This window comes from Suricata suricatta, chromosome 16 (assembly GCF_006229205.1).
Source record: "Suricata suricatta isolate VVHF042 chromosome 16, meerkat_22Aug2017_6uvM2_HiC, whole genome shotgun sequence".
Classification (NCBI taxonomy): Eukaryota; Metazoa; Chordata; class Mammalia; order Carnivora; family Herpestidae; genus Suricata; species Suricata suricatta.
The window spans coordinates 33,132,801-33,156,378 of NC_043715.1; the positions used below are offsets into that span (position 1 = coordinate 33,132,801).

At 41.0% G+C, this 23,578-nt stretch overlaps 1 long non-coding RNA gene across 2 annotated transcripts; it reads left to right on the top strand.

Annotated features, from left to right (window-relative positions):
* The first annotated feature begins 2,614 nt into the window (after positions 1 to 2,614).
* On the top strand, positions 2,615 to 21,580 carry LOC115279676. Of its 2 annotated transcripts, none has more exons than XR_003903577.1 (3): positions 2,615 to 2,670; positions 14,250 to 14,373; positions 21,329 to 21,580. It is a non-coding gene; the product is annotated as an uncharacterized LOC115279676 (long non-coding RNA). The 2 variants fall into 2 exon arrangements; XR_003903578.1 differs by lacking the exon at positions 21,329 to 21,580 and adding an exon at positions 15,552 to 15,623.
* Positions 21,581 to 23,578: the final 1,998 nt, after the last annotated feature.

Here is a 23,578-nt window from a genome sequence, read left to right on the forward strand (position 1 = left end):
CCTGGGGACTAGAATAAAAGAAAAACACAAAACAAAACATAGAGGGATTTTTCTATGCTCTCTTTCTCATTCTTTGGGCCAGAAATAAATGATTTACTTTGAAGCTCTTTATGTCCATAACTATATGAAGTTTCAAGATTTGGGCTAAATTTGAGTCCAATTCTACAGAATCAGAATGAAAAAATAGTGAGATTGGTCTGCCACCTTTAACTTTTCAGAGTCCTTAGGTAGCTGCTCCATTCATTCTACCGATGTCTTTAGTTACATTCAATGTTCCTTTTCCACAAAATCAGAACCTCTCTGTTTCTGTTTCTTATCTATCCAAATTATACATTAATATCTGGAAATAAGTGGCCTTGTTTCTGTAACTTCCTCAGTTCCTAAACTATGTGCTGCAAACCAATAAATGAACTTTCCATGAATTATATAATTGCATCTTTATAACCACATGAAGATATAGGTATTCTCACTTTTATTTAATAGACCAAGAAATAAGGTCCAAAAAAGAATAAAGTAACTCATTTGAGTCACATAGATGGACCAGGATTCTAATTCAGATCTGTTGGTACTTTCTGTGTCATGGATCTAAGCCTTATAATAATGTTCAGCATTGCAATTATTATTACTTCCTTCTTATAAAGAAAAAACAAGACCAGAAAAGCAATATGACAAGTAGGAATTCAAACTACAGAATTGAAAGTGAAGTTTCCTGTTAACTACTTTGTGGAAAATTTATGTGGCTAGGTACGTAAAAAAGGGTCAACAAATATTGCAAGACAGGGATTTTATAAAGGAAACACATGTTTCAACACAAAATAATTATTTTTATCATAATGGGAAGACTGGATTAATGTCTTAAATCCCCACAGCATTGTTTATTAACTCACAGAGTATGTATTCCATCTCTTTACAGATGAACTCTGCCTTCTCCTTATTTCATTGATTACAACACACCAGTTTTTTTTCCCCCTAAATGTTTTCAGCCTGAGCAGCCGAATTTACACATGGCTGTTGTCCTATATTCTCCACATTTCCCATGCAAGGGCAAATTAAAAAGCCATGGAGATTTCTTCTCTGTACGGTAGTCTCCTGCCTCCCCATGCACAGATAGCATGTCTGTAAACCTGGAGCCGTGTGGTCACTCTTCTCAGAATGAAGAAGATGATCACATCTGGAATTTACACAAGACTCCATTCAATGAGGCTGACTCTCACCCCAGATGGAAGCTCATTCGCCATGGCCTTTCAGCGCTTCAGGTGGAATAAAGATGCTACTATAATGATAGTCTATGAAATGAGAGTAAATATAGTGGCCTTGCATCTGAGAGCTTTCTATAGCAGAGAAATTATAATAAAGACAGAAAGTGCATTGTGACCCCCCTCTTGCCGCATTTCCATAACAACGCAGCTTTGTGACTCCAGTGGGGCAAGGAATCAGGTGAGAGATTTACAGATGTTTTATTTATGTGCAGATTTTTTTCAGTGTCAAAGAAGGGGGAAGGGCTTCTAGGTAATGATGGAAGTATGAATTCACCAAATGGATCAACCTTTGGAAATCTTTTTACTGGTTGATTCTCAAACTCTTTTACTAATGATTTAAAAAAATATGTATATATATGATATGTATGTATATCTTATATCATATATCTTATCTTATATCAACTTATATATATATTTGAGAGAGAGATTGAGAGAGAGACAGGAGAGGCTGAGACAAAGGGAAACACAGAATCTGAAGCAGGCTCCAGGCTCGGAGCTGTCAGCACAGAGCCCAATGTGGGGCTCAAACCCATGAACCACAAGATCATGACCTGAGCCAAAGTCAGACACTCAATCGACTGAGCCACCCAGGCACCCGTAAAGATACATATTTAAAAGGGAGAGAGTGAGTGAGCAAGATAATGTACCATCAAAACAGAACACAATGAAATTCAACTCTTTGAAAGAGTTCAATTGTGTCTCAGAAATATTCTGCTCTCTCTTCTGAGCTGTTTCTTTTATCTCTTTCCTTTGGAGGTCTTAATTTAGTGAATATAGAGGATATTCAGATGCGTATAGCTAATTTAGGGCCTGCCTTGAAGAGACCCCTCATGCATATATGTCACTACTGACCCCAACTGCAAGAGAAAAAGTACAGAATTTTACAAAGCAGGTCTGAAAATAATCAGCCCCAAAGGCTGGAAGTGGGCTGGAATTTCATCATTTGGACTGATGGTATGGTCAGAAAGATTTTCCCTAGTAGCCTGAGATTGTAGATTCCAGGGTGTCCTAGAATATGAAGTGGGATCTATACCCAAGGTCCACCAAGAATCAATCCCACATTTTCCCAAGACCTTGAATTGGCAGCACTAGGGCCACCTGGAGATTTTGAACTTGATGTCCTGGAGATTGTTTACCCAGCACCTGGCTGGGGATTCTTTAAAGTTATAAAGGAAATTTTTAAAAAGAGGGAAAAAATACTCAGGCAACAATTACAGAAACAAGAACTTCACCCCACTGAGTTTTATAGATTCTAGTTGCAGGCGGTGAGCTCACAGATGGCAGAAAGTGAAGTCACCAACTGAGGAGAAGAGGCTGCCTGGTGCCAGAGAACCACATGGTCATTGGGAAAAAAAAAAAAAAGCAACCCACAGGGAGCCAGGTGTCCCAGGCTCTAGGAACTGAAGTCAAGGTAGGAATAGGTTTAATCCTTAACTTCCTTGCAGGGGAAGGCCTCAGAGAGGGGGCAGAGTACCAGTGGCCCTAAATAGTGTGATGAGGATTTCCTCAATTGGTCATAAGGTTCATTTCTATTTTGTCATGTTTCCTCCAGCACCAATTTGGCTAACACATATTTTGACTAGAGCCCTAGAGCAGATTATATGGCTAAACATAAAACAAAAAAATTTTGAAAGAAGATCAAAAGCAAATAAATTGCAGAGTATTGTTCTCCTTTCATTCCCTGGTTGGTTGGTATGTTTGTTTTTGATGACATTATTGCTGGATTATTTGCATGGAATGAGATTGTTATGGAAAAATTATTTGATTATGCAAATTGTAAAATTAACCAACGTTGTTATTTTTCAAATACTATATTTTTGCCTCATAATATTCTATTATTTATTGAACATTTGTTGTCCCAGCCTCTCTGAGTAAAGCACTCTCCTAAGCATTTAGGTGTGTAATATAAAGATGAAAAAATAAAATAAAATTTTTGTCCTCAAAGCAGTTAGGATGTTTTAGGATGAAAGAAAAATGAACATGAATAAGCAGAACAAAAGACAGAATGTAATAAGTGCCATAAGGGGTTTCACTAAGTGATATGTTTGCTTAGCCAACCCAACTTTTAAGTTTGGTAGGGAGGAGAGCCTCCTTTGGGTGTTGAATGAATGAAGTAAAGGAAGTAGGGAGTCATTTGAATGAGAGTCTCTGGAAGTTAGGAGGGAGTAGATATTCTCTGGAGTAGAAGTCAGGGAGCATCACATGGAGGAATTGCCTTTTGAGCCTTGATATGTGGAGATTTGAGTATTTGGAGATAAAAGGAAGGGCTTTTCAGGACAAGAGAACAACACGGGCACATGCTCAGCTGTGGGATAATGAGAGAGATGCTTGGCAGTGTGCAAGCCATCCAGTTCTGCTGAGCAACCAGCACAATATACACCGAAATACATTGGAACAAAAATAAAACTAAATAAGCCAGGCACTTGCTGCCCTGGCTGGATTAGCAAAATGTGGGACGCAGCCCCCCTGGGAAGTGGTTTGTCATTTGAAGCAAGCCTAGTCCTGGAAATCTCAAAGTCAGCCAAAATGACATTAAAAGGTGGACAAGTGGTCTAAATTCTCTGGGCCTTGGTTTCTTCATCCATATAATGGTGTGACTAGTACCTGTATTACAAGGTTGTTTTGAGGCTTATGAGAAGTGAGGTGTATAAATTAGGTGATATATAACAGACATTATACATGTGTATTATTTTTTGTTAATAACAACAACAGTAATAGCAGATATTATTTAGCCAGGTGTGGCTAAACATTGCAATGTGGGTACCATTCATTTGAATTCTACTGAGTTTATGTAATTATAGATAATAAGACATCTAAATAACTTGCCCATTAAATTCACTCTATTTTGTGATTTACCTCATGCATAGATCTGCTCAGCTGCATCTGGTTGGAAATGTTCAGCATTGTCATCACCAGAGATTTAGTGCATCTTATGTAGATGAACATAAAACTGAATGTTTTCAAAGGATGCAAGCTAAAGAAGGAATAGAAAAGCAGCACAATGTGTTGGTGAATGGGACAAATATTTTGGATCCAAATATAAATTAAAATCCTTGTTCAGTCACTTACTATCTCTGTGACCTTGGGTAAATTGCCTATCTTCTCTAAGCTTTGATTCCTTTGCTGTAAATGGGGATGATGATGATAATGATGATAATGATGATGATGATGATGATGATGACAATGATGACAACAGCAATAACACAACTAACAACAAAACATCAAGAGGAATAAAAGCATCTACTTGATACAGTCACTGTTGAAAGCACACTGCCTGGGACATAGCATTATTATTTACTGTTATCTTAGGGGATGCCTAGGTGGTTAAGTGGGTTAAGCATCTGACTTGGGCTCAGGTCATGATTTCACAGATCGTGGGTTTGAGCCCCGCATCGGGTTCTGTGTGACAGCTCAGAGCCTGGAGCCTGTTTCAGATTCTGTGTCTCCCCCTCTCTCTCTGCCCCTCCCCTACTCATGCTCTGTCTCTCTCTGTCTCAAAAATAAATAAACTGTATTATTTACTGTTATCTTATTTCCCATTATGTATGCTTAACAGTTCCAATGCCAGGTGACCAGGACTCATGTCAAGGATGAATTTCCATATGTGGTGACGGAGGAGAGCATATTTGCATGCAATTGCAAAATGTGAACCCTAACCCTAGCTTTGTCACCAGTTCACTGGATAACCTTTGTTACTCAACCTTCATTTCTTTATTTCTTAAATGCAGAAGTTTGACTGAGTAAGTTTCATCTTCAAGGACTGTTATTTTAGGATTCTGTGCACCTACTATCTAAATTTCCCAGCAAACTGAGTCTGTGTGTACATTGCAAGAGATGACTTGAAAGATCAACCAAAACTAATACACCATCTCACATATTTATTTTGTTTATATTTTGTTCATTTTTGTTCATTTAATAATCAAAAAGTCACACAAAATAGTTAAAAATAATTAGGAATTGTTTTTTAAATATTTGTTTATTTGGAGAGAGAGAGAGAGGGAGCGAGAGAGAGTGTGTGCACAAGCAGGAGATGGGCAGAGAGAAGGAGAGACAGAATCCCAAGTAGGCTCTGTGCTAACAGCATGGAGCCCAATGTGGGACTTGAACTCAGGAACTGTGAGATCATGACCTGAGCCCGAGATCAAGAGTCAGACACTTAACCAACTGCACCACTCAGGCACCCGTAAAAAATAATTAAATAAATATTTAATTTTTAAAAAGCCAAATGCCTGCCTTAGTGCCAGCTGTCATAAAGGAAACCATACTTCTCCCCTTAACCTAGGTGTTTTATTTTGTTTTTGATAAAGGTTATATTGTATAGGACAAACTTCCGTGGGAAAATTTCAGTCTCTAGAGTTTTTACAACATGAATAGAGGCCATTTAGATTGTTTACTCAGGTTTTGACTTAGTAATGAAATTAGGTACATTGGATAGACTCAGACCAACTCTTTAAATAGCTACTAGCTCTCAGGATTGGAAGATATCCCAAACCACCAAAAAATTCCTGGATATTATTGATAGAGACAATTTAGAGAACACTTTTTGTTTATAATGGCCCCATGGAGTTGAGGGTGACTATTTCCAAGCTTCCCCAGACACCTGAGAATACACAGCATCTGTTTTTTACAGATGCCAAATGGCAAAGGTATATTCTGTCTAGTCTTCGTGGTGCAGTTTGGAGTGCAGCCTGGACCCTGCAGTGTGCCACATACCTTAGCCCCTTTGATCCTCAAACAAAGATATATAGAAAACTGGGACTTCACACAGGCAAAGAAAACCAGAGATAGAGTTTCCAAACAGAACCCTAGAGTGCTCACAAAAGCCTGTATCTTCTGTTCCGCTTACACAAACTGCCTTCCAAGTAATCCATGGCTCCCAGTGGCTGTCCAGGGCCCAGATTGGGGTGAAGCAAACAAGACAGCTGTGGTATACTCCAAGGGTGAGTGCCTCATTAAATTGTATGCCTTTGGTACCTTCCTTGCTTGCCTCAACCTAGTTTTACCCCTGAGGCTCTCTACAATTCATTTGTTCATTCAGTGAACCTTCACAGAGTTCCTAGTAAGTGCCTGTCACTGTGTTACCTGCTGGCAAAACTAATAAAACAGCCTCTCTCCTCATGGGGTTTTGTTCCTTCAGGGAACTGCAAGTCAATATGACTGGAATCATTTGCAGGAGTGGAAGCATTTCAAGAAACAATTTGGGGAAGTGAGCAGGAAATAGAACATGTATGTGTTTGTGGACCACACTTAGGAGGATAAAGCGTCTTGAAACTCCATGATTATGAAGAAATGTATGTGCTGTTAGTACTGCAAACATAACATCTAGCAAGAGAATAGGTAGGGGCTCAATGTTTGTGTGCTATGTGTGATAGTGAGCCTTTGGCTTTTAAGAAGAGTAGCAGATTTCACCATTTTGCATTTTATAAATATTACTCTGACAGCATTATGGAGGATGGATTAGGGAGAAGAGAGTCTAAATGCAGAAAATCAGTTACGAAATGAATGTGGTGGTCAAAGTGAATGATGATAAAAGCCATGTCAAACCCAAAATAGATATGAGCAGCAAGGTATGAGAAATGGAAGGATCGGTAGGAGATGTAGATTTTGTGTAAGGGATGATTCACTTGGGATAGTTTCGAATTTGAAGTGGCTGTGAAACATCAAAGTGAAGGTAATGAGGGGGCAATGGTTCTGGAAGTGAACCAGAATTCCAGGCTGGTGAATATAGATTTATTTCCAGAAACAGTTATAGGCTTCATGGAACCATTTACTCCCTCTTATGAGAAAACTAGCAGGGGCTTGAGGAGTAGAAAGGAGAGTAAAATAGGAAGAATAGTAAAACTAGGACATCTGAATTTTAATGTCCCATGTCGATTACATTTTGATGGACTTGTCTTCTCATACAATGAAAGTATTCGTTCATTTTTTCTCTTTGTTACTTCTGAATTTTATGTTGACTGGCTATTCTCCTCCAGGGTGTAAAGGCTAAAGTCTACAGAGGCAAGGTAGGAGCTGGGCAGATGGAGACCATGATGATTTGGGGAGTCTATGTTCAACCTTATCTCCATATGGAGACCAGAGTACATGTGGAGAAGAGATAGAGTATATGTTCACTCCTTATCTTCAGATAACTATTGCCTTTGAAAATTTAGACATTAGAATATGTCTTTAAGGAGAAGACGATGCCAAGTTTCATTTTCTTGACCCTGCTCTTATTTTGGCTATGAGGACAGTCCCATGTGAACGCTTAGTCAGCTTGGGATGACAACATACCATCTTTGTGCCTCAAGATCTTTCCTGAATTTGTGAGATGCACTGGTTTGAATAAAACTTTAGTCTAAAAATGTGAGCAAGTTAACACTTCAGGACCACCCCTCAACCAAGGGGAATGGGAGCGCATGGATAAATGTTTCAGCCTCGCATCTTTCTGATAGATAATCCTAGGAGGCATTTTGTATGCTCTCCAGAGATTAGTGTGGGATTACACCTTCATTGCTATTAGCAGAATTCCTGATAATGCATCCTTATATTGTAAAATGTAGAACTTCCATGGAAGTTTTAAATAGGCACTCATCTCCTATGGCTGGAGGCAGAATCTGAGCTTCAACAGATCTCCTATACTAAAGTCAGAACCATATTAGGAAAAGAGTAGACCCTGAGTCATGGACTTGGATCATTTGGGTATATATGTCTACAAAACTTGAACTCTAAGATTTCCCTGACCTCTCTTGGGCAATGGCTCCATCCCCTTTTTTCTTGTAAGAGGACAGTTTTCTCTCTCCAGGAGAACTTTACTGGATAGACATTGCTAAAGATCACTTTTGCTTCCCCTCCCTGCTCCCATACGAATAACTAGACCAATGACAGGTATCAATATAAGTAAAGTGAAATAAAAATCCCTTTCCATAGAATAAAAATCTTCCTCACTAGAGGTGCATAGGACCTGGCTGATAAGTATGAGCAGGAGCCTGGGAAATGCGTGGAAATGAAGATCTAGTTGGAATTGGATCACATGGAACAGAATACAGAGCTGTATCAGGGTGAATTTGTTGATATAGGTATCCTCTCCTGTGACTTAGGACTTAGATCTCTGGTAAGAACACATTGAACTGGTCCTATGAAGCTTCTGGAATAGATCTTGAAGTTTGGGCATGATAATGGATTACAATAAATGAGTAGGGTATGGCAAAGTATTGTGAAATGAACAATAGGGCCAAGGGAAGTAAAAATATTAGAATGGAGCACCACTGAGTACCATGTACCTGACTGTTTCCCTGGGAGGGCTCAGAAGCCATGCATTTCACTGGGCAGTTAGGAGGAATAGTACTGAGGGGCACTAGCATGACTGAAAACCTCAACGGTGACTGATCGCTGTAGGACAAGATTGATGGAACTGGGCTCCATAATTTCAGAAGCCAGCTGGCAGCATGTTACATCAGAGGAAAGGTAGGCATAATGGCCACAGCTGGTAGCAAAGCTAGGATGAGAACCAGAGTTCTTCGGCTCACAAAGATCTATCAAAACGGTCAATAGATGATGACATTTATAGAGGCAAGGTAGTCAGGAAGCTGATCAAGGTTATTACTTTACTTGTATAATGGGAAATAATTGAGAACTGATGAGCAAGGGGTGACATCAGTGACAGCAATGGAAGATTACAATTCCTTACTCAGCATCTACACATGATTGAGTTTTCAGATTCAGGGCCTATTGGTTGAAGGGAGAGTGGTTATTCTTGAAGAAAAACTCTGAAATGCCATGACAGTGACATTTTATTTGTTTATTCAATAAATATTCTCTTAATCCTTCCCAAATGATCAGTAACAATATATGAGAATAACCATAACAAAGAAAAGGGGAGTACCCCAAATTTACTAGGGCTGTCACATACAGGGTCATAGATCATGGTTATGCTAGAGAAACCAAAATATCACAGTGGCCTCTTGATTAGAGTAAGGACTTGGGAGGTCAGATAATAAATAAAATCCTGACCCAAGTCCATCTTACAGTGGATTTCATGAAGCCATGGTAGATATGGAGTATATAAGAAGGATGGATATACTTAATTGCTGGTATAACACTCACATAGATCCCTGACCCGTGAATAAGAATGATTAAAATAGAAAAGGCCAAGTGGAAGCCTATAAACCACTCCATATTCCAGCTAAGCTATATCTCAGAAGAAATACCACATACTTGGAGGAACTGTAGTTATAGCTAGTGCATCTAATATGTCCAAGGGGTGGACTGTAGCAGATGCTTTTTGGTACTTTGTCACATCTCCATATTTCACTTCTGATTTCAGCTGCAACTGTGTGGTCAATTCCAACTTACTTACCAAGGACAGCATCTCACCTCAAACTCATGCTACGTGTCTTTTTCTTTTTAACCAGTCTTCTCCAGTCATGGGAGTCAAATCAGCTGATAAGCAAACCTGGCTTCGCTTGAAAAAGTGTGCAGAAGAGGGTGGAAGTTAATGCTTCCAGTGGAGATGAGCAGTGGTGCATAAATGTCACAGCCTCTCATCTTTTAGGCCATTGATTCTGAAAAGCATTCTGCTTGTATCCCAGAAATTCCAGTGCAGTCAAGCCTCTGTTGCTTCCAGCAGTAATTGCCCTTTTGCCAGCTTTTCTTCCTTGTCTGTTTCAGTTTCCTGTCCCCTTACTATTGATTTCTGGGATCAACTTCCATATAAACTACCTATCCCCAACCCCTTATCTCAGTGCCTGCTTTCCAGGGAAACCAAGCTAGAGAACGGGGAAATTTGGATTTCTATGAGAAGCTTCTGACTTTTAAATGGCAACAACTAATTAAATTAGAAAAAAATACTGTTTTGGCCAATCATAATACATCTGTACTCACTCTCGCTTTTATGAACCATCAGTGTACAACTTCTGTTTTTCACCACATGAAGACCATTCCATGCATAGAAGAATGTGCCATTAATTTTTTCTGTTCAGCAAAATCCAAATTAGCATACAGTTACATCTTGCAGACTGGAGCTCCAGTGTTCCCCGAGCTTGGAGGCAAACATATGGTATTGGGGCTGGTGAACTTGTCCCCTGAGAGTTTGGGTCTAGCCCCAGAGATCAAACCATTGAACTGGTTGTCAGTATTAGGCAATGGCTACTTGACAGAGTGAAAACATGCAGCTGTTGCCTGAGTCTTCAATGCTTATGTCCCCTGGGAGAATCCTGCTTGGTCATGTGTATCTAAGCACACAACCTTGGTTACCCAGGAAACCAAGGCCAAGTGGCTATGGATGCTTTTTCTATGGCCCTTATATTTAGTGGATGAGATGTTGCCAGAGAAGCTCAGCTGTGAGCATCTCAGAGATGAAGGATTCATGTAGATTCCTTCACAAATATATGTGACAACTATGATCAGGGACAATTTGTGGTGATAAACATTACTGAATATTGGAGCAAATTGCTATTATTCTGAAGGTCTCATGCCTTGGCACACAGAATGAAGGTAGGTAATCATTTATTTGAAGATTAATGAAGTGCCTACTATGTGACAGGCAGTGTGTTAGGACCTGAGGATAAAATGGTAGATGAAATACACAAAGTCCCTGATCTCATGACTTTACATTCTGTTGAGAGAGACAGACATTAATTCATCTAACAAGTAAGCAAACAAGTTCAGTTGCTAATAAGGGCTATGAAGAAAATAAAACAGAGATGTGGGAGAAGGTTCCTGGCCTGTGTTTGTAATATGGGAGAGAAGCAACATTATAGGGGGAAGGCAGTGAAGACCTCTCTGAGATGGCATTAGATGAAGAGATGTCAGTGTCATGAGGGTGGCCATACATGAACACCTGTAGCAAGAGCATTCCAGGCAGAGGGAATATGTGAGGGCTCAAGGCAGCAACGAGGGTTCTCCAGAGAGTCAGCAGGCCTCTGCTGATTTCAACAGATCCATCTTCCACCTGAGTCCAAGAAAGGTATTGGAAATTAAGGAAAACTAGAGCATCAGATGTACGGTGGAAAGAGCCCTGGGCCAGAGGTTCTGCTGTCTCTGTTCTCTGCAGCTGAGTGGCTTTGGCCATGTTGCTCTCCAGTTTGAATCTGGTTGGACTATCTCAGTGCTTCCCTTTGCCTTTTTTTTGTAAGCTTTTCAAAAAAATAGTTTATTGTCAAATTGGTTTCCATATAACACCCAGTGCTCTTCCCCACAAGTGCCTTCCTCCATTACCACCATCTCCCTTCCCTCTCCCCCTCCCAATCCCCCTTCAACCCTCCATTCGTTTTCAGTATTCAGTAGTCTCTCCGGTTTTGTGTCCCTCTCTCTCCCCAACACTCTTTCCCCCTTCCCCTCCCCATGGTCCTCCATTAGGTTTCTCCTGTTAGACCTATGAGTGCAAACATATGGCATCTGTCCTTCTCTGCCTGATTTATTTCGCTTAGCATGACACCCTCGAGGTCCATCCACTTTGCTACAAATGACCATATTTCATTCTTTCTCATTGCTATATAATACTCCATTGTATATATACATACCACAAAAAAGCTTCTGCACTGCAAAGGAAACAATCAAGAAAACTAATAGGCAACCAATAGAATGTAAGCTTTTGAATTTTTTTGCTGGAAGGAAATACATAAAACAATTAGGGTATGGAGCACAGTTATCAAATCCTGGATGTAATGATGCTTGAAGAACACTCTACCATCAGCCCTGGAACCTTGGGTCTCTCAGACCCAAGAGTGGCCTTGCTTGTGTCTTCAATGCCTTGATGTCAAACTGCCACTCCTGAGCCTTGCCCCTGCCTCAGATCCCTGGGGCCAAATTTGCCAAGGGTTTTCCATCTTGCATTATGCTTGCAGGTCGCTTTGAGGATCGTAAGGTCTGCAAAGTTGAGGTGAAAGGGCTCCCCTCAGCATTGAAGCAGCACAGATCTCAGACCTAACAAAAAGTCAGGGGGTTATAGTTCTGCTAAGGCTAGCGTGGTGCAGGTTCCAGAACCTAGCACCACAGATGGTCAGTATCTCCTTCCTTTCCTTGATGGAACAAAGAACATGAATGGTGTAAGGGCAGCTCTTCCTGAGCCCCACAGAGGGCATGTAGTGGCTGGTGAAGGCTCTGTGTCCAATTTATGTGAGACTCCGGGATGGCAGAGGTGATGCTCAGACCTCTTCAGGGTGTGGGCCTGCTGCCCTCCCACCCTCTCCACTTTCTGTTCTCTGACTTTGTCATTACCAGCCCAAGGAGAACACCACCACAGGCTGCCTGTACGGGGGCCTGTACTTCTGCTGCACTGGCAACTTCTCTTTGCACAGCACCTAGGAGAAATATCCTCATCACCACCCTAGGGCCCCACACACCCAGAGGAGTGATGAGGAGCTCATTAAATGTTTAAACATGAAATATAGTGTAAGTCTATTTTGAATTAGTTTCTCTGAGCATTTGGGGATGGCAAGGGAATCTGATTATGTAAATAATGCATAAATTCCTAATGTAAAAGGTAAACTTTCATCAGCCTCAGTAGCTAAGGTTGAGTTTTGGGCTTGAGATGTAAAGAAAATACTGATTTCTTTAACTTAGCAAGTCATTAATGTTTTAGAACTGTAATTGAGGGAGGCAGAGCAAGTGGTGCAGGATGAGAAGAGGACTGGACAGGGTGTCCAGAAGCCTGGGCTCTGCTTCTGGCATGGCCTTGTGTGATCTTGGATAAGCCTTTTACTTATTATGGCCTCAGTTTCCTTATCTGATTCAAATGGGCCATTAGGTTTTGATTTTACTACCTCACTGGGATATGATAAAGATAAAATGAGACAATGGACACAGAGCAATGGTACTTCAGGTGTGGTATCACTGTGCCAACTGTTTTTACCAATCCACAGTGAGATAATTGCAAAAAGTAAGAGTAAACATTTAAAAAGTTTTTATAACAATTTGGCATTTCAGTGACAGACAAATGTATGATAACAGACAGATCTTGCTTCATCTGATGGATAATAAAGCAGTTTGAGTATTGTCAAGATCACGTGATGAGTTTTACTTGGCATGAGCATGCTTGTATTAATCCATGATGAGCTAGAAATAAAACCAGCAAAATAACAACAAAAGCTGGTCCTTCATCACAAACACTTTGAGAAACACTGATGCAGGTTCTTGCTTTTAGAAGTTCGAAAACCTTAGGACAATTTGTAACTGAATGAGGTTTGGTGTGAAGTAGCCAATAACAGAATAGGGATGTCAGAAGGCACTCCTAGACCTGGCTGTTCTGCTCATTTGCTCTGTGATCTTAGATATGTCACTCTTCCTCCTGGGCCCCTTACACCGTACATAATCTCTATCTGATGTTTTTTCTTTTTCAAAAATGCTGGTGTAGTATCAAGGAGAGGACCACAACTGCTGTTAACATAAAGGATGAAAATTGGTCAATGAACTAGGCATGGGCTTGGGAGGTGTGGTTGATTATAAAAATGGTGACAATCCTTCACTTCTCCTTGTATCCATGGTCTTTACAAAATGATTTTATATCTTGTTCCATCAGAAGGTGGAATCTGCATCTCCTTTTGAATATGGGATAGCCTTGTGACTGGCTTTGGGTAATATAGTGCAGCAGAATTCATGGTACACCAGTTCTGAGCCAAGGCCCCAAGAAGTTTCCACCTGTTCTCTTGGATCCCTGCCTAACTGCCATGTGAACAAACGATGAGCTGCCCACTTGATGCCACCCTAGATCAGCCAATCCCCAGACAATTTGACAACCAACTACAGATTCATGAGTAAAGCCACCTGAGGTGAGAGGAGTCACCAAACTTAGACTACTCCAAATTGCTGATATATATTGAATAAATGCCTATTGTTGTAATCTATTAAGACTTGAGGTCATTGTTATGCAGCAGGAGCTGATTGATCCAGGAGTAAGATATGATTTTGGTTGTTACTGAATGGGTATTTGGGCTGTAGCTAAAATAGCATGAAGCCAATTTGACTAGAGCATCTTTCTGGCCTTCCTTCCCTCTCTTATTCAACTCAAAGGTTGTGTCTGCTTCCCTGATCCCATTCTGTGAGTTACGTTCTTTCAAAATGTGCCTCCCCCCATCACAGACCAACAGCTCTTGGACATTCTGAATTATGGACCTCCTTGAAAATGGAATGAGAGGTAAGTCCCCATACTTCAGAAAAATGCATGCCTCCACACTTATGTATACTCTATGCAATTTTAAGACTGTAGGGTCCAGTTGTGCATCCCTCTGCCCAGGCTTAGAGTTCCACATATAGACCTAGCCACTCTCCCCATCTTCTCTTAAATTGCTTTCTTATTCTCCACTGTTAAAATTTCCCCATTTTCTCTCTTGGGTCCTAAATGGCCTTACTAACTTTATCAATTATTTCCCACAAGATGATATTAGAACAATAATCCATTAAAAATATAGAGCCCTTGGAAATGACCTCCAAAATATTCTCATACATAATATCTCAATCAATCCTCTTAACAGCCCTGTAAAATATAAGGACAGGACCTATTATCCATATCTATCAATGAGGAGACTGCACCTCAAACCAAGGGTGTTACTGCCCAAGATCACTCAGCTAGTTAAGGGCAACATCTGGATCCCCAGTGCCATTTGATTTTACTTTGTTTTCCAGAGACATGGCAGGCTAAATGCAGCAAAATCAGATGGAGAATGCTTACCCTATGTGTGAGACATCAGGAAAGCCATGTGGCAATATGGAAGGCAGTAGGAGTTGAGGTCAGGAGGCTGGAATGCCTAGCAGATGTAGGACCTTGGAAGCCTCCACTCCCAGACTATGAGCAGGGGACATTGCCTGTAATATTTTAAGTTTAACCTCACTTAAGAAAATTCTACCATTAATTGCATTGGTCTATAAATATCCTCCTCCTCTCCCTGTTCCCAAAAAGGAAGGGATCTCAGAGTCTTTCACACAGTCCAAACTTAGAATGATTTACACTTCATCTTAAACATGCCAGTCTATACCTTTCACAGCGAAACACAACTTGTTGAATTTTATTTTTAAAACAACCAAGAGAAGATGAGTCTGACTTGGACACTTGATGTGCTTTGAACCAGTTCAAGAAAAACTAATCTTAGACACTTAGTACAGTGCTAGAAACATAGCAGCTATGTAAAGCATTGATCTATTATTATTACTTTTGTTGCTATTGTTATAATAATAGTGCCCCTTCAAGCAAGAGTATTTCTATGGAAAGGGACTCTGAAGCCATTTACAGAACCCTCCCCCTATTTCTATGATCCAGAGAGCTGCCCCACCCATTCACTCAGTCAGATGAAGAGAAATTCCTTTTCTTTCTCCAAGGAAAATGGACTGCAGAGTATCCTTGCCCTGGGATGTTTGTCTTTGACTGGCCTGGCAGCCATGGGATTCAATAGGCATATTCTCCTCTCTAGGATTCAAGGTAATGAAGTACACATCTGCTCTGTTACCATGGCTCCATTGGCTTATTTGCTTTCTGTGAGAGCATTTCCAACCTCACATTCCTTGTTGTATTTAAAAATTGTTCTATTATCTACTCAGAGCTGCAGTAAGAGGGCATGGCTGGGATGGAGAGGATCAGTGAATGGAAATGAAAAGATTGGGGACATTGATCCGAGGCCAACACACATAGCTCATTTGGTGCACACTAATTCTGATCTTACAGGTCACTAATTTCTTATGGGCTATCCAATCAATACATAGGTCTCTTTCAAGTGAGAACCAAAGCTGAGGTTCATCTCTTATAGAAATGGATGAAAAGTGTCTTAGTTAAGAATCTTTTGATTGAAAGTAACATAAACCAACTCAAGCCAGCTTAAACAGAAAAAAGAATTTGCTGGAAGGATAATGGGGCCTCTCATGGAATCCTAGAAAGACAGAATAATTATGTCTCCAGAAAAGGCTGGAGTGGGACATCTTTGATGACCCCAAGTGTTGTTGTTTTTGACTATCTAGCATTCATTGCCCTCTCTACCATCACTCCAATTTTCTTTTGAAAAGGTATCTTTTCCCTTTTGAATATAGCTTGGTGGAATTGTAAACAGGGTTTCTACACTGCCCTACATAAGGGGAAACCACACCACATCACTTGAAATAGGCCAATTAGATGCTTGCTCCCTGAAATTTGAATCTTGATCAGAAATTTAGAGATTCAGAACAGTTAGGATTTATCTAATTCTGGCTGTTTTTTCCATGAGACTATTTCTAAAGTTACCACTTCTTGAAGCCCCAGAGCTGCCTTGGTTCTGTCCTTTTCAGGTTTTTTAGCTTTACCAATAATTCTTGAAGGTATCCACATTTTAATAATTATTCATTCCAATAAGTAAACAAAGTCAGTCTGTTTTGCTGGCAACAAAAGAACTCTGACCAATACAGTTGCCATTGATTTGGATCAGCTTACTACCCCTAATTTCTACATCTCACAACCAGAACTTTTTAGAAGAGAGAATTCAGTACATTTTGAGTCAGGGGTCCATTTGATCAAATCAGCTGAACCTATGGGGCAGGGTCATGTATTATGAACATAGCTGCCTGAGGCTAATCCCTCTGGAGGAAAGGCAGTTCCCAGAAAAGAGAAGAGGACTCGTTGACTGCTCTGACACTTTCTCCAAGGAAAATGGAACTACAATCAGAAAATCTTTGCTGACCAAGGTACATGGCATGATGTGTTGAAGCACTGGCACTGGGAACAAGGTGTAAGCAGGTGATATTGTGAAACCAGATATTGATTAGATTAGATGAAACCCATATTTTGCGTAGCAGCACAGACTCAGGTTAACGCACTCCATACGCTCTTTTTTGAGCCATACTTTTCAACAAAAAGGACTGCTATAACTTTAGCCCATCTAAACAGTAAGTCTAGCCTTACAGAGTTCAGTGCATAATCATCATGCAGATGGAAGATGATCTTCAACTATTGGACCTCAGAACTTTGCTGTTCTCCCTAGAGCTACTCTCATTTGACAGCCCAGCCCTGTGATAGCAGATTTGAATTATTGAGATGTTTGGCTTAATTCTCCATTATACTTAGGGAAGAATGGTCACCACTTATTTTCATCTGGTGGTATTCATTTTTCCAGTCATTGACTGCATCATTAGAGGAAGGAATCTTGCAATATCTGAAATCCCAATTATATTTACATTCTCTGGCCTGTCGTACTCAAATATTTGTTCTTGCTTACAAGCAAAGTTTCTCTGCATGCTTGACTTGCATCTTTAAGGGGCTACATTTCTGATACCACTGGAATCAAAGGCCAGGAAAGCAGATAATCCTCAGTAGAAACCCCATTTCCCTTTGGAGGGGATGTCCTGGGCATATTTCCTCACCTTGGTTGAACTGAAATTTCCAATCCCTCGTATTTCTCCTGATAAACAGAGACACTGTGCAAAGACACAATCTTTTTTTCTATTTTAATTTTATTTTTATGTTATTATTTTACCATTTATTTTAAATTAATTTAATTTTTATTTTTTAAAATTCTTTTTACAAAGCCAATGTTTTTATTTTTTATTTTTTACAATTTGTTTTAAATTTATTATTTATTTATTTATTTACATTCTTTTTACAAAGCCACAATTTTTACTTTATCACTTTTTCCACAGAATGCTCACCTCATGGGCTAGTGGCTGCAGGTTGTCAGTGCTGTAGGAACTGAAATTATCTGCATTCCTAGTACTCCTGATCAGAGAACAGTGTGATCCATTCTTTTCTGTGTAATGAGCCCCATAGTGAAGTCTATAAAATCCTTAAAATTAACATTTTTTTCCACTCAAGATCCCCATAGTGAACAAATGGACATCTACATGCAAAGAAAATTAATATAGACACAGACTTTATGGTCTTCACAAAAAGTAACTCAAAGTGGATCACAGACCTAAATGTAAAATGCACAACTTCAAAACTGAGAAGATAACATAGAAGAAAATCTAGGTGACTGTGAATCTGGCAATGACTTTTCAGATACAGCACTAAAGCCACAATTTATGAAGGGAACTCACTGATAAGCTACACTTCATTAAAGTTAAAAACATCTGCTTTGCAAAAGATACTGTCAAGAGAATGAAAAGACAAGTCAAAGACCAGGGAAAATATTTGCAAAAGACATATCTGAGAAAGGACCATTATCTAAAATACACCAAGAAAACTTAAAACTCAACAAGAGAAAATAAAGAACTTGATGAAAAAATAATCCACAGACCTGAACAGGCACCTTACCAGAGAAGATATACAGATGGCAAATAAGTGTACAAAGAATGTTCCACATCATACATCAAAAAACAGCAAATTAAAAAAAAAAGATACAAAGACACACTTATTAGAATGGCCCAATTTGGAACACTGACAATGCTAAATGCTGACAAGGATGTGGAACAACAGGAACTCTCAGTCATTGCGGGTGGAAATAAATGCAAAATGGTGCAGCCCGTCTGGAAAAGTTTCTTACAAAACTAAATACACTCTTACCATATGATCTAGCAATCGCTCTCCTTGGTATTTACCCAAAGAAGTTGAAAACATGTCCACACAAAAACATGTACTTGGAACTTTACAGTGGCTTTATTCATAATTGCCAAAACTTAAAAGCAACTAAGACGTCTTTGTGGTACCTCCAGACAATGAGTGTTATTCAGCACTAAAAACAAATGAGTTCAAATGACTTCAAGAAACACATGACTTCAAGTCATGAAAAGACATGAAGGAAACCTAGATGTATGTGAATAATTGAAAGAAGACAAGCTGGAAAGGCTACATACCATTTGATTACAACTATATGATGTTCTGGAAAGGGCAAAACTATGGAGACGGTAAAAGGATCAGTGGCTGGCAAAAGTGAGTGGAGTTGGGGGAAGGGATGAAAAGGAAAGAGTACCGAGGATTTTCAGGGCAATGAACTACTCTGTAGGGCACCATAATGGTGGCTATAGGTCATTACACATTTACCTGAACCCATAGAATGAGCAACACCAAGAGTGGATTCTAATGTAAACTGTGGACTCTGATGATTATGATGTGTCAGTGCAAGTTCATCATTTGTAACATGAACCACTCTGGCGAGTGATAAGAGGGGAGGCTAAGCATGAGTGGGGGCAGAGAGAATGTGGGAAATCTCTGTATCATCCTCTCAATTTTGCTGTGAACCTAAAGCTGCTCTAAAAAATAGTCTTTTAAAAAACATATTATAAAAATGAATCAGGTAGTTAGCAGTTTCTGAGCCCCATGTGATGTGGGGGAGCTGAAGAAGAAACACTTAGAGAGCAGTAGGCTCTGTGCTATAACCCTTCTGTCAGCCCTGTGACAGAGATGCTGCAATGATCCCATTGTACTGGTAAGGAAACTGAGGCTAGTGAATAACAGAGAAATCCATCTGACTAGTGAAAAACAGAGCTGGGATTCAAATCTAGGGGTCTCTGATGGCAAAGTCCTTACTTCACAGGAAACATGAAATAACTGGAATACAGGAGGGTACAGAGCACTGGGTGAGGGCATGGGGTGGGGTTGACAAAACGTGGGGAAAATCTGGTCATCTAGAGGAAGAAGAGAAGGTTTCCTAGAGGAGGTAGAAGTTTCCAGATCTTTGACATGTGTTTTTGGAAAGGAACTGATTTAATGGACATTTCCAAATAAGGAGATTTCATTTAAAAATGTGAATTTATGTCTTCTTTCAAAAAATTACATCTTGGAACCCTGATTCTCCCTATGCATGCCAACAGTTGATTCTGCTAAGAAGACTTTTATCCCATTCAATGGGATATCCACTTTCTGATATGCTCAATTGCTCCTCCTTCTCCAGGGCCACTTTATACATTGGCAATTCCTGTCTGGCTCCTGTATCTTTTGAGTTTGGGAACCTTCCCCCCACTATGCACCAATATCTAAGGGACTTCACAGTCTTTTGTTCTCTTCCTTATGACTCTCAGCCTCATCCCAGGAAAGGATCACCCTATTACATCCCAAGGCCAAGGGTAGTTTTGAGCTAGAGTATCTGGAGGTGAGTGGGCTCAAATGATGAGGGAGAAGGCAAAGAGCTTTTACCTCCAACTGGTGGGGTCTTTGGAATTGCTTACCCTAAACTGGAAGGTCTAAATGGTCACTATTAAGAGCAGGCCAGTACCAAGTTTGGGCAGATAAAGATGAAAGATCTCAAACTATTACATAATAAATTTAGGTCAAACATCAGCAAGAACTTTGTGATGAACAAGGTTATGGCTGCTGAGGAATTTTTACCCTTGGACTAAATCCTCATACACATTCTGCCAACTGACCTCTCCCAGCCAAGGCCCTCCAGTAACCATCATACTTATGACAGTATAGTTATGATATAAAGGCATCAACTATCACTGACTGAGCCCTCATTACATGTGATTTTGGACTAAGGGCTTTAAATACAATAGCTCATTTCATCCCTACAGCAATGCTGAAAGGTGGGTACAAATGAAGCAACATTGTACAAATGAAGAAACTGAGGCTCAGAGAGATTAATCAAGTGGGCCACGAGACACAGCTGGAAAGTGACAAAGATGAGATCAGGTCCAGTAATCTGAATCCAAAGCTCATGTCCTTAACAATGATGCCAGTGTCCTTGTCCTTCAGTGTGTGGGCCCCAGGCTCCCTGCATCACAGTGACCTAGCATAACCAAACTGTAAAAATGCATATTCTTGGGCCCCCCTCCAAAGTGGAATCTCTGCAGATCTACCAGGGTCAGGGTGGTGGTGCTTGGTGCTCACCAAAGTTAGAGGAGGTGCAGGTGGCTGGACTCCTTTGCTCCCAAGGCACACCTCTGCCCAGACAGCACCTTCTTGCCCTTGAGAGGCTGGGCCTGGCTCACTGCTCCACTCCAGCCTGAGCTCTGCAGGCTGATGAATTATTGAAGTCATTTCATGGATCAGAAGGAATCTTCAAGGGCAATATCTTCATTGTCTTATTTTTTAGGAGACAAGGACATAAGCTCAGAGAGGATGAGTGACTTGACCCAGGGCACAGAACAACCCAGGGACCTTCCTCTCCATCTGCTATGTACTCTGGTGCAGATAGTACCTTGCTTCCCCTGCCCTTCCTTCCCCCTTCTTCAGGTACACTCACCTTTCTTCTCCCCAGTAGCGTGGATGGAGCCTCAGCTTTCCTTGGGGGCTGGCACTTAACAAGACAGAGAAAAACACCTACAACTGGGTTACTTCAATAGCATTCAGGAAGGCACGGGGCCTGTCTTGCACTTATGGCAGAAAGTTGTCACCTTCACGGCGTGCAGCCACAACATTTGCATTTGGACTGCTGAACATAAACGGAATCCATCTCCATCCAAAAGTCAGGAGCTTCACCCACTTTGCCTCCCCCCATATCCTCATTCGAGCCCAGAGCATCTCAATTCCTTTGCTCTCGGCATCCCCTGCCTGAAACCTTTCAAAACCAATAAAAATCCTTAGGTGCCACTTTCCCCTGGCTTTATGGTTGTTTTTTCCTTCCCCTTCCCTCTCTCTCTCTTTGCAGCTGCCTTCAAAACAGAGAGGAGAAGCCTCTATTTGGTTCTGACAACAAGAGCTCCCTGTGCATTTTTCGCCTTGTGTTTTACTTCTGTCATTGATCAATAGACTTAAATGCCAGGCCTCCATCACAGCTGCAGACTTTGATTGCCCAGACTGTCTTGGCCCAGCGGAGCTTGTCTGCTTGAGTTCTGATGCTGAGAAATGTCACAGTGGGGAGGGGCCATGAGCCTCTGTCAGTGTGCAAGGGAGGGGAGCGGTGACAGCTCATTCAGGGCATCTCAGGCATCCCACAGGCCCTGAGGGTTACCAATGGCCTGGAACTCGGTCCTGTGTGGGGCTGTTTGCAGCCACAGGTAAAGTCTGTCACAGCCCAGGAACTGAATGAGAGAAGCATCTCCAGTGCCCATGGCAACCAAGCCACATTAATCTGCTTGCCATGAAATCCTCAGGGAGAAAGGAGGTCCACAAGGAATCCCTCAAAGCCTCATCTGGACTGGGATGCTCACCAACAGTGTGACATTTGGCCTGTCACTCAGCTTGGCTGGGCCTCAGTTTCTGCAGACCCCTTCTTATGGGCAGTCTGAGTCAATGTGGAAGTACTTCAGAAAAGTGTAGAGTGCCATGCAAGTAGGAAGCATAGCCTTCGTATCCTCGTTGAGAACTCGCGACACAAGTGCTTTTCGATCTTCATCCCCCTCATCATCTCTTGCTATGGAAGTGCACCGTGAGTTGTGCTGCTTCCATAACAATTCTTACTCTTGTGCCCTGAGAGTTAAAATTATAGGTTGATGTGGAAGAAAGGGCAAGTAGGGAGTTGCTAAATTATTCACAAATACTCCAGTTCAACAGTTACCTTTCCATAATCCTCACCTCCACCTGTCACAGGGCCTAGACTCGCCTCCCACAAGAAGTCACTCAGACGAGCATCAGGACTTGACCAGCAAGTGCAGGAAAGGTGGCTGTGGCACCTGTCTCCTTTCCCCATTTGGGACGTGGGTGTGTCTGTATCCTTGTCAGCTGCCTCTGTGAAACAGAAGTTGTCTGTCTTGATGGCTGGGACTGAGTTCTGCTTGTTTCATTAGAAGAAAACCCTACACTTGAGAACCCTGATAGGTCATAGGGTGTCATGGACCAGATCTGAGATTGACCTTTTCCCCTGGAAGCGGCTCAATGGTTATTTGGGGACAGAACTACAAGGATGGTGTGTCTGAGAACCACTTCTCTCTGCCCACATACCCACCAATTTTCTGATCACCAAAGCTCAGAGTAGGGTCCCCTAGACCTGGCCATCAGTGACAGACTCATGATAACAACAAATCCATCTGAATGGTGGATTTTCTCTGAATCAGAGAGGGTTCCTTCAAAGAGGATGGCTATTGAATTATGAAAAGAGCCCAAATGTCCATCAACTGACAAATGGATCAAGAAGATGTGGTTTATATATACAGTGGAATACTACTTGACAATGAGAAAGAATGAAATCTGGCCATTTCCAGCAAAGTGGATGGAACTAGAGGGTATTATGCTAAGTGAAAAAAGTCAGAGAAAGATAGATACCATATGTTTTCACTCATATGTGGATCTTGAGAAACTTAACAGAAGACCATAGGGGATGGAAAGAGGGAAAAATAGTTAAGGAGAGGGAGGGAGGCAAACCATAAGAGACTCTTAAATACTGAGAACAAACTGAGGGTTGATGGGGGGAGTGGGTGATGGGCATGGAGGAGGGCACTTGTTGGGATGAGCACTGGGTGTTGCATGGAAACCAATTTGACAATACATTCTGTTAAAAAAACCAAAAACAAACAAATAAACAAACCACAGAGGGTGGCTATTGCTCATCCCTATTGCCTTGTTGCTAGGGGTG